The 10,658-nt window shown below is 40.9% G+C and overlaps 1 long non-coding RNA gene across 1 annotated transcript; it reads left to right on the top strand.

Moving 5' to 3' along the window:
• Nucleotides 1-9,326: 9,326 nt before the first annotated feature.
• LOC121703409 lies at nt 9,327-10,257 on the top strand. Its single transcript, XR_006029756.1, has 3 exons — nt 9,327-9,366; nt 9,490-9,668; nt 10,198-10,257. It is a non-coding gene; the product is annotated as an uncharacterized LOC121703409 (long non-coding RNA).
• Nucleotides 10,258-10,658: the final 401 nt, after the last annotated feature.

Below are 10,658 nucleotides of genomic sequence, written 5' to 3'. Positions count from 1 at the left end.
TAACAGCACATGCCATAAGAAATATGGTATGGAACATGAAAAGGAGTGATGATTCCAAGCAGCTGCAGAAGGTGCTCCTACACCCCAAAGGTGTAATGCTGTGGTCCCAGAAAAGCATCAGCATCTTCCACCAAAGGTGTAAGGAGAATATTGTGTACATTGATGCCACTGGTGGTGTCATAAAGCACACAAACCCGGACCAACCGCCATTCTACATTTATGAGTTAGTCGTCAGACATCCTGAAGGAGGTCCAGCCCTACCTGTGGCAACGTTTGTGGCGTCAGAACACAACACCGCATCTGTCACACACTTTCTAAACTCCTTTGGTGTAGATTGTGTGAAGACATATGGCCAAGCATCACTTCAAAGACCTGTTATGTTTATGACTGATGGGTCTCTGGTATTGATGCAGGCTATCAGTCAAACATTCCGTAAGATGAGCCCAGACAGCCTCCTAAAACAGTACTACGGTCTTGTGACCGGAAATGCATCAACTGTCCAGAGCCATCTTCCTATCCTGCATAGGTGTTTAAGCCCCCCCACTCACATTCCAGACCCTGTCCAGTTTACAGCTCCAACACAGGTAGTAAAACCTTGACCATCATCACCCTAACATGTAATCTATAATTTGTTTCTTAGCTGAAGTTCACTTTGGCCTCAGTCATGTGAAGTTTGTCATCAAGGAACACAATATATGAGCAGATGGATCTAACAGCCTACTACTCAAACATTACCTTACATACTGAAATCCACTGCTTCATGAATCCCTCATTTAATCAAAATGTATATCCCTGTTTGTTCCCTACATTTACTATATTATGGTTATGAGATTTTGCAGACGCCTTTGTCCGAAGCGGCACACAAATACAAAAACAACATAATATTTAAAAATTTAACAGGGAACAGAATAGAATGTCGGTCAAACTATAATAAGGAGAATAGCAATAATAAACAACAATGTTGATTCAATCAATAGCCTAATAAAATAAGCAATGAAAATGAGGGAAAAAGCAATAATAAACAATAATGTCCATTCAATCAATAATAAAAAAAAAAACAATGACATTGTAAGACTACATTAAGGAGAATATCAATAATAAACAATAATGTGTGTGTTTGTTTCACAGCAATGTACAGTTACTCCCAACAGCTATTGTTTTTTACTGGATGTATTGTACACCTAAGCTGTGCTGTTGCCATTTTCGTTGCTGTGCTGCTCAATAATGGAACAATAACCATAATTTAGGTCAAAATTGAAATCACAATTATTTAGCCTAAACCAGGGGTTCTCAACATTTTCTATCCCATGGCCCACCTAGACATACTTGTAACAAAACAGGGCCCGGTAAATAGCCTATTGTTGACATACTGTATGTGAATGTTTGCCTCTGCATGTCTCTAATTAATGATAACTCTAAAGATCAAACAGATGTGGCCAATATATGACATTTAAATATCTAATAATGCTCCATATGCACAAATCTACATAAAACAGATATATTAATTTACTTTGAAGTGACTAGGGTTAGTTCACAGCATGACATTTGTTGTGCATATTAATAAATTGCACTTAACGCAATTTTTTTTTTATCCGATTAATCGATGAAATAAGCTAGAATACTCTTTCAAAAAGAATCGATAGCTGCAGCCCTAGTCTGTCTGTTATATCAATTTACCCATTTTCTAATGTGTTTAATCATTGTTCTCGACTAAAACAGTTCTTGTAAAGTCACCCTTAACTTAACGTAACTTCGCGGCCCACTCAATAGCACTTCGCAGCCTACTAGTGAGCCCCAGCCCAGTGGTTAGGAAACTGTGGCCTAAACAATGCTTTGGATGTGCATTGCAGTTTTTGAAAATTTGTTTTTGGTACTTGCTTTAAAGACAAGGCTGGATGAGCAGGAAGACTGTGACTGCCCAGGCCGTGGCCATGATTTATTTCTCTCCCAGTGTGTTCAGGATTGATGTCTGGGCGGGGTCGCCCAATCCGCCTTGATCGGCTACACCGGTGCGCAGGTGTTGCCGGCCTCTATTTCAATCTTCGATATCCGGCTTTTTGTCTCTTGCATTTGTAAGCTGGCTGCTTCTCCCTGCTGCTCCTTTTCAATGCCAACTGGTGTTGCTGTTCATATGATTTTGTAACGTTTGGGTGTCTTTGGATGCATTGTTTATGTTACTTTTACGTTTTGTTGTCTGCCCATTTTTCACAACTCAAATACGTTGTTATGTCCCACAAGCCATAGACTGGGATATAACAAATGGGGGCTTGATACAATCTTTTTGTTCCCAGTTGTAGCAAATTGGGGCCTACTTTTTTTCCCCTCCCCCAGTTCAACAAATTGGGGAGCATCTAGTTTTTGTGTTTTCAATATCACTTTAGTTGTGCCGTCGGTATTTTTCGTATCTTGTAACTGTCTTTTTAGGAAGCACGCTTGCGACGAGGCTCTGGTCATTTTGGAGTTAAAAAGACGCATCACAGAATTCTGCATTACTCTTGTAGACATAGCTAGATGTTCGGTAAACTAAGTGAATGAATTACCATTATCCTGTTTGCTGCTCCTGTGTTCTTACAGTTTATGACTGTAAAAGAGTCTTGAAGTCCAGAAGTGGAGTTGACTCCAGCAGGACTTGTGGCGTGATTCGGACTTGGGAGCATGATTCTGATTTCTTGTCTTTTTGTTTTCTTTCCTTTCCTTTTGTTTTCTTTTTGTATCTGAAGCATGGCAAGTGAACCATCATACTGGACGTGGAAACGTAAATCCAGGGCAAGGGTAAAAGAGCAGTTGGATTCCATTCAGCCTGAATTTGATGTTCTGGATGAAGATATAATGTCATTGATGAAGATGGAGTCATTGAAGGTTTTCCATGTGATGTCGAAGAGATAGATTTAGAGGCAATTTTGTCTAATGAGTATTTGATCTTTGATTCTGAGAGTGAAACAAAGATAAATGATTTAGAAGATAAATTGACAACCTGGGCACTCGAAGAAAATGTTACACACAGTGCTTTGAACAAATTATTGCGAATTCTTAAGTGCCACCACCCATCGCTGCCATTAGATGCTCGGACTCTTTTGAAGACCACACGATCTGAAGTAATGGCTCTCCAAGAGAAGGTTGGTGGGACATATCACTACTTTGGGATTCTGCCGTCGCTGAGGTCGACCCTAGAGGCATATCGCAGTAACTTGACCAGTGGAATGTGCCTTAAACTTCAGATCAATGTCGATGGCTTGCCATTGTTTAGAAGTTCATCAACTCAATTTTGGCCAATACTTGGGTTTGTCCAAAACCTCCCCAACCATAAGCCATTTGTGATTGCCCTTTTTGCTGGAAATGGGAAACCTGAACTTTATGAGTACATGGAGGATTTTGTTGAGGACATCAACAATTTGGAGAAGGGCTTCTTCTTCAAAGAAATTCCCTTGTCTCTTAAGTTGGAGGCCATGGTTTGTGATGCACCAGCACATGCATGAAGTGTGTTAAAGGCCACACTGGTTATTCGGCGTGTGAAAAGTGCACCCAAGAAGGTGAATAGAATAATCGTGTGGTTTTCCCCATCACTGATGCACCCCTCCGAAAAGATGAGGACTTTATCAACATGACTGATGAAGCTCATCACCTTCAGTCCTCACCCCCTTCTTGCCACCTCTTTAGGCTTGGTCAGTGGTTTCCCTCTGGACTTCATGCACCTTGTCTGCTTGGGAGTCATGAGGCGTCTAGTTTACCTCTGGCTTAAGGGTCCATTGTCATGTAGGCTCTCAAGTGGACAGGTAAATATGCTCTCTGAGCAATTACAGAACGTAAGGAGATACACACCAGTAGAATTTAACCGGCGGCCAAGAACACTGAAAGAGATAGACAGGTGGAAGGCATCCGAGTTCCGGCAGCTCCTGCTTTACACTGGGCCTGTGCTCCTGAATTCCTTTCTGCATGCAGCAGTTTACAATTTTTTTTGTGGGAATATTGATCCTCTCTAGCAAAAAGCTGTTTGCCACCTACACAGACTATGCAAACAATGCCCTTGTTCTCTTTGTGCAGCACTTCAGGAAGATGTATGGTGATTTCTTCTTACAATGTACACAATCTTGTGCACCTTGCCCAAGATGCCAAGGTGCATGGAACACTGGATTGTTTCAGTGCGTTTAAGTTTGAGAATTTCATGAAGACTCTAAGAAAATGGTTCGAAAGCCACAATCTCCCTGCTCCCAGGTGGTGAAGCGGATCCTCGAGAGGGGTACCACCCCAGTGCCAAGAGAGGTAGGCTTGGGCCTGAGAAGGGAGCATGTAAATGGACCAGTGCCAGCCATGTTTCCTGACGCTGTTCAGTAGTCAAGTCAAGTTTATTTATATAGCGCATTTCATACACAGAGGTCATTCAATGTGCTTTACATAAACAAAACCAAACAATAATAACAAATAAAAAGCATAGAAAGGCAATATAGACAAAGAATAGTTAAAAGGTAAAGATCATAATAAAAAGAAAACATAAAACACAAGGTAAAATAATTTCAAAATAAAGGATAATTAGTAAGCAAAAGTAGTAAAATTTTCTTTCAGTCTTCCTACACTCTCTTTTTAGAAGTTTAACTGCTGGATTTTGCCTCCATGGTGCTTTCTGTTTGTCCTTAACTTTCTTGAACTGTAATGGAGCAATGTCATCCATTACGTTTGCCATTTTTGCATTAAAGTGATCAAATAAGTCTTCTACAGAGTCTGACAGTTGACTTGACTTTAGTGAAAGTGCTTCAAAGAGAGCACTTGTCTGATCATTTATGATTCTCCTTTTTACAATCATAGCTGTGTTTTGAGTGTGTGGGGACATATACACATCAAAGAACACGCAGAAATGATCAGATAAGGCCAGGTCTTTAACAGCTGTAGAGACATCGAGACCCTTTGTGATAACAAGGTCGAGGATATGGCTGAGAGAGTGTGTTGGCCCCTGTACATGCTGTGTTAGGGAGAAAGTATCGATTAGTGCAGTGAATTCCTTGGCGTAATTGTTTTCAGGATTATCCACATGCAAGTTTAGATCCCCTGATCTAAGACAGTCAAAATCTATGCAAACGACTGATAGCAGTTCACCTAGCTCTTCAAGAAAAACTTTTGCTGAATGTTTTGGAGGCCTGTAAATTGTCAGTAATAAAATCTGAGGAGAAGACTTAATGCGTGCACACAGATATTCAAATCAAGTAAAGTCACCGAGTGATGACTGATTGCACTGAATAGACATCTTGAAAATTGAAAATTGATCCCCCACAACTCTTTTATTTGCTCTGGTAGCACTCAAAAAACTGAAATTTGGGGGAGCTGTTTCGATGAGAGTAGTAGCACTGTTTGCTTGATCTAACCATGTCTCAGTTAAAAGAAAAAAAATCAAGGTTGTGTGTGCAAATCAAATCATTAATTAAGAATGATTTGTTTGAATGAGATCTGATATTTAGGAGTGCTAGTTTTGCTGTAAGTGTTGGGGAAATATTACCCACAGGGGAAATCTGAGGTTGTTGCGGTACGGGTAGGAGATTTGACTGGTTTACCCTGTAAGCTCGATGCACTTGTCTTCTATTACTTGTCAATACAGGAATAGAGAATGTCATAGGCTTACTGGGTCCCGGCATGTTCTCAAAACTACTGTCAGTACCATTTCTATTGCAGGGACCCTGAGAATATCATACAACACTATCATCATATAATTGTCCCCTGCAGCTGCTATATGCCAGCTGAGAATATGAACTAAGAGGTTGTTGCTGATTAAGAGATCCTTCTGAACGGGGAGGGGGAGGCTGTGGAGGTGCCATGCGCTCCTTTGGTGCTAAGGGTCTTGGGCTACTAACAAACTGCAAGGCTACTGGCAGCAGTCCTTCCATTCTTGCAGGGAAAATCATGTGCTGGGGTGGGGATGGTGATGGGTATACAGGGGATCCCGGGGAGTTTGATTGAGTGGGGATGTGATTGGGTGTAGGTGGTGATGGGAAATCAAGGAAGATGGGGTTGAATATTGGTTCAGAGTCTTCATCTGCCTGCTGAGGTCCTGGGGAGTTTGTTGCGTACAATTCTCCCTATCACAGGCTGTGGGTGTCCATCAACCATAGTCATTTTTATAATTTCATATCATGACTTAATACCTTTTTTAACAAGGGAGAGGAGAGGAGGATGGGCAAGACGGATCAGGAGAGGATGAGAATGGGCAAGAAGATGAGGCAGAGGAGGAGGCCGTCATGGAGGACGAGGACGGGCGAGATGGACGAGGAGAGGAGGAGACCGTCATGGAGGACGAGGAAGGGCGAAACGGACGAGGACAGGAGGAGGCCATCATGGAGGTAGAGCAGGGGTCGGCAACCTTTACTTTCAAAAGAGGCATTATTTGACCAGAAATTTAAAAATAGAGGGTAAAGTGGCCAAAATTAGGAATATCATTTCAGACAACAAGGGCATTTACCTACTCTACTCAACCGTTGCCCAGCAGTCAAGTTTTTTTGAGTACCCTGAACCCTCAACAGCGTTTGGTGTGTATTTGATGGACAGTCTGTCAGACACAGCTGTGTAATGTTGGACAAGTAGAGGAGAAGCTTTATGTAATTCCTCATGGACAACAGGTTGTTGCTATGCCCCTGTTACATGTGCACTGAACATGTTGCCATTGGTCAGCAGGTTGTCTTTGAGTGACCCAACTGTTTCTGTTGTAGTCAGTGGCGTTCCTAGCCTTGATTGCGCTATGGGCGAGCCCACCTTTGCTGTATGTGGATGTATATGAAATGTGTCTAAAATCCAAATAATATTGCTCTACTTAGCACAATGTTGACTCTTCATCTTGTGTACAGTGAAGTCAAATACCCCCCCCCCCCCTCTATTTTTCTCAAACTACTTAAATCTAATACCAAGGCTTGACTATAGTTATGGCTTTTCTTCTTAGGCAGCAGTTCTCAGTACTTTGTGGTGCACTTATCTATTTCATGCACTTGTTTTACTGCTATGTACGTTCAAGAAGTGCAGACATATATATTTTCAAGTTTCAGGTTTTATTGTCATACTCATACATGAGTAGAAGCTGCTACTGTGAACTTTTGATTTTTGTTCAGCCCATCAGTAAAAATATCTTCCAAAAAAAAAAACTGGTGTAAATGTTGCCTTTCTCCTTTAGGCAGGGCTTAAAATGAACGATAAGTTGTAGATCGTTGGCAAGTTATGGTAATATTATACTAGCGTGAACATTGCGCTTTCATCACGTTAGCACACTATGATGACATTGTCATGTCTCGTCAAAATTCACTGATGAAGGATGGTTCGCTTTATCCCAGAAAACCACACTTGTTTCACTTAGGCTATAAGCCTAGACTAAAACTGAAGAGATGAACTTAGCACTAATCATGTAGTGGTGTTTTCTATAGCCTATTCGTTAACCTGTCGTTCTTTGATCTCTTTAAAAATGTTTGGATATGTCTGCGAGGTGCTTAGCCAAGTTCTATGCATAGTCTACTTGCTTTTAAATGACTTTGAAACATATTTTATAAACGGGCCTCTGTGTACCTTTGTAAATCTGCTTAAGAGTTCTCGTAGGATCTTCTTAAGAACACAGTTAAGAAAATTCTTAGGAAGATATTGGGGAATGAGGCCCAATAAGAGTTTATAGCGAAACCTCTGGAAATGAGTATTGTGTAGGTCAGACATCAGATTATTAATGTTAATAAAATGGTGTTTAATAAATTAAGTGTTACATGGTGGATAGGGTTGGGCGATGTCCCCTAAATTGGCTTTTGACTATGTGTAGCCTACAGTAAAACATTGTGATGGACAATGATATCGTCGGGGGGGGTGGGGGTAGTAAACACTAATTAACTAATTAATTACCATATGTCTGTACAGAAATACATTTATAATGTTCTACATAAAAATATATATTATATAGGCTATATGGCCTGATGAAAGTGAGATCAGCTGAGAGAGACATACTGACCAGGCTACCGAAGTTGTGTGGAAGATCTGCTCCAAGAAAATCGTTGTCAAAGACGGATAGACAATCAATCTGAACACTTGCGTGTGCACCAACCAGCGGAATATTACACATTGCCAGCCTTTGCTGGGCCTAGTAAAAAAGCTACTTAAGACTACTATCGTGGTCACTCATTTAAAATCAGTAGTACGCTATGCAGCATCCCACGTTATCAGGTTACCGTCTACGCTGACTATGAGGGCGGTGGGAAGTGAAAGTAAAGGGCTGCGATCGCGCAGTCCAGGCTATAGGAGGGTGAAGTAAAAAAACGTTTAGAAATAACGAATCCTGATTACCACTCCGCTGCTGTCTGGGACTTTTGCTAAATGCATGAAATACAAGCCTTACAGTGAAAGACGGATAGGCTACCTTCTGATCCTATAATTGATGATATCGTCCATCGGCACAACCCTAATGGTGGACCAGAATGAGTCAATTAAGTGATGCAAGTTTCTGATTATTATGCTATGTCTATTATGTAGAATGGGGGGGAAAAGTCTGGGATAATACCAAGTAGAATTCGGGACAGCTGGGGGACACTGAGGAAAAAAGTTAATTTCGAGCCCTGCCTGTAAGAAGACATACTGTACAAATGTGAACATTTTTCGATTTGATCAGTACAGAAAAAGAAAATGTGATTTTGACCTTTACTGTACTACTAATTTTGCATCAGGAAAGCCTATACCTTATAGTGGCCTTCGGTTAAGGAGCGAGTGGACCGGTTGCAAGGGAATGGTTTACATTTATCTTTGACCATCATTATAATGACCTAGATAAGGCTACATGAGAACTCCATTGTCAACATCAGGTTAATGGTGGGATGGGCCCTCTGGTAGAGTGCATACTGGTCTGCTGTGGTTGGACAGCGTGTGATTGGGAGGGGAGGTAGGATGCGGGGAGGCAAGCATGTATGCTCTTGTGGTATGTTGTCTTTCTTCTATGTTGAGTGCTGTAACGTTGCAAATTTTATGTTTTATGTTGGTATAGATATTTGTCAACTGTCTATCACTGTCAATAAATGGTATTTTTTTTTATCACTCAGGCAAATATGATGGAGGCATGGCTTGGTGGCCTCCATATAAAGACTCATACAAAATATTGCAAAACTTCACCTAACCCATCTAAAGGATGGACACAGTACTCTTGTCGAGTACTACATGAGACAAGTAAGGGTGGGGGGTTAAGATGTTCTGATGTTACTCATTGTACTTTCTATTTTGATGTTTTGATATAGAATTAATTGGTAACAAACGGTACTAAACATTGCCTACAGACTGCTTTGAAAGTGTCAGTAGGAGATGGGGGCTGTCCTGCAACAGCTCTGATCTAAACACGGACAAAGAGGAGCTGCCAGTAGTTCGCCAGCGGAAAAGGTGAGCATCATGTTTGACTTTTTGATCATCCTCTTTGTAATCACACACGTCACCCATGTCATATTTCTCTCTGCTCGATGTGATCAATATGAAAACTAATCTTTGTAAAAACTTAATTTACAGACCATCGCGACTTAGATCACCATCACCATCATCATCCCATGCATCGTGCCCTTCATCAGACACCCAAAATGCACCACAAACATCACAGGCAAAGAAGAAGAAAACGCACAACAAACCTTCCAAAAACATCCCTCCTCCCCCTCCCCTCCTACCTATGGCTGGAAACAACATCAGAGCTGGTAAGTGGGATAACTATTTTGACCTTAAAGGAACCGTATGTAAGAAAAGTATTTCAATTAATCATAAAATGGGCCTGATATGTCACTAGACATTAAGAAATCATGTTCATTTCAAATACTTATATCACTGACAACAATAGTCAGGCCAGGATATTGTAATTTAAAAAGTGAAGTTGCAGCCCTCAACTGATGTTGATGTTGTGTTTTGTCATGTCATGTGGTGTTTTGGCCTGATGCGCCACCCTCCACCTATCTACTAATCACAAAGTCAGTAGTGTTTTGGCATCTGGGTTGGCAACCTCGAGTCAGGGTGGAGGTGGAGGGAAAACACCGCTCTACAGTCATTTGAAAGTGATTGCAGTACCAGTTTTGGCCACAATCTTACATATGGTTCCTTTAAGTTTCCATATGTCCATTAGAAAATTTATTACATGGTCATACTTGTAATTATGCCTGATAGGAATTTGTAATCTTTGTGTTTAAACATTTTTTTTAATTTTAATCCTTGTTTTTTAAATGGCCATGCCAGTGACAAACAGGGAGCAGCCTTCTGTAGTCCACCCACGTTTCCATCAAAGGAGCAAGCCTAGTAAGAAGATTTTATGTGTATAATGCTGCACTTCTCATACAGCGAATATCAGATGTAGATATCGTACGGTGCAAGTCTTATGGTTGGTGCCTTTTTAATCTTTCTGTTGTGACCTTTTTTAATCTTCTTGAAGTGTCAGTGAGAAGAAAGCTGGCTCCTCCAGCCCATCCCACATCATCGTATAGTGAAAGTAAGTGTCCCCTCTATAGTAAAATGCATCAGGTCTCTAAACTCAAGCAGACACAGGGTGTTTTTCAATATGCGTTCTTTTCTATACTTGTGTTCTCATGAACTTGAAAACCATTATGAAACATCATCAATCACTGCCGAAGTACTGTTCCAAATAACAAGTTCGCATTTATTCAAGAACGCATAACATTCCCGGAAGTGTTCTCGAATCG

Source organism: Alosa sapidissima, chromosome 1, assembly GCF_018492685.1.
Source record: "Alosa sapidissima isolate fAloSap1 chromosome 1, fAloSap1.pri, whole genome shotgun sequence".
Classification (NCBI taxonomy): domain Eukaryota; kingdom Metazoa; phylum Chordata; class Actinopteri; order Clupeiformes; family Clupeidae; genus Alosa; species Alosa sapidissima.
Note: the sequence above shows the minus strand (reverse complement) of the source record. Positions and strands in the feature narration are given on the sequence as shown.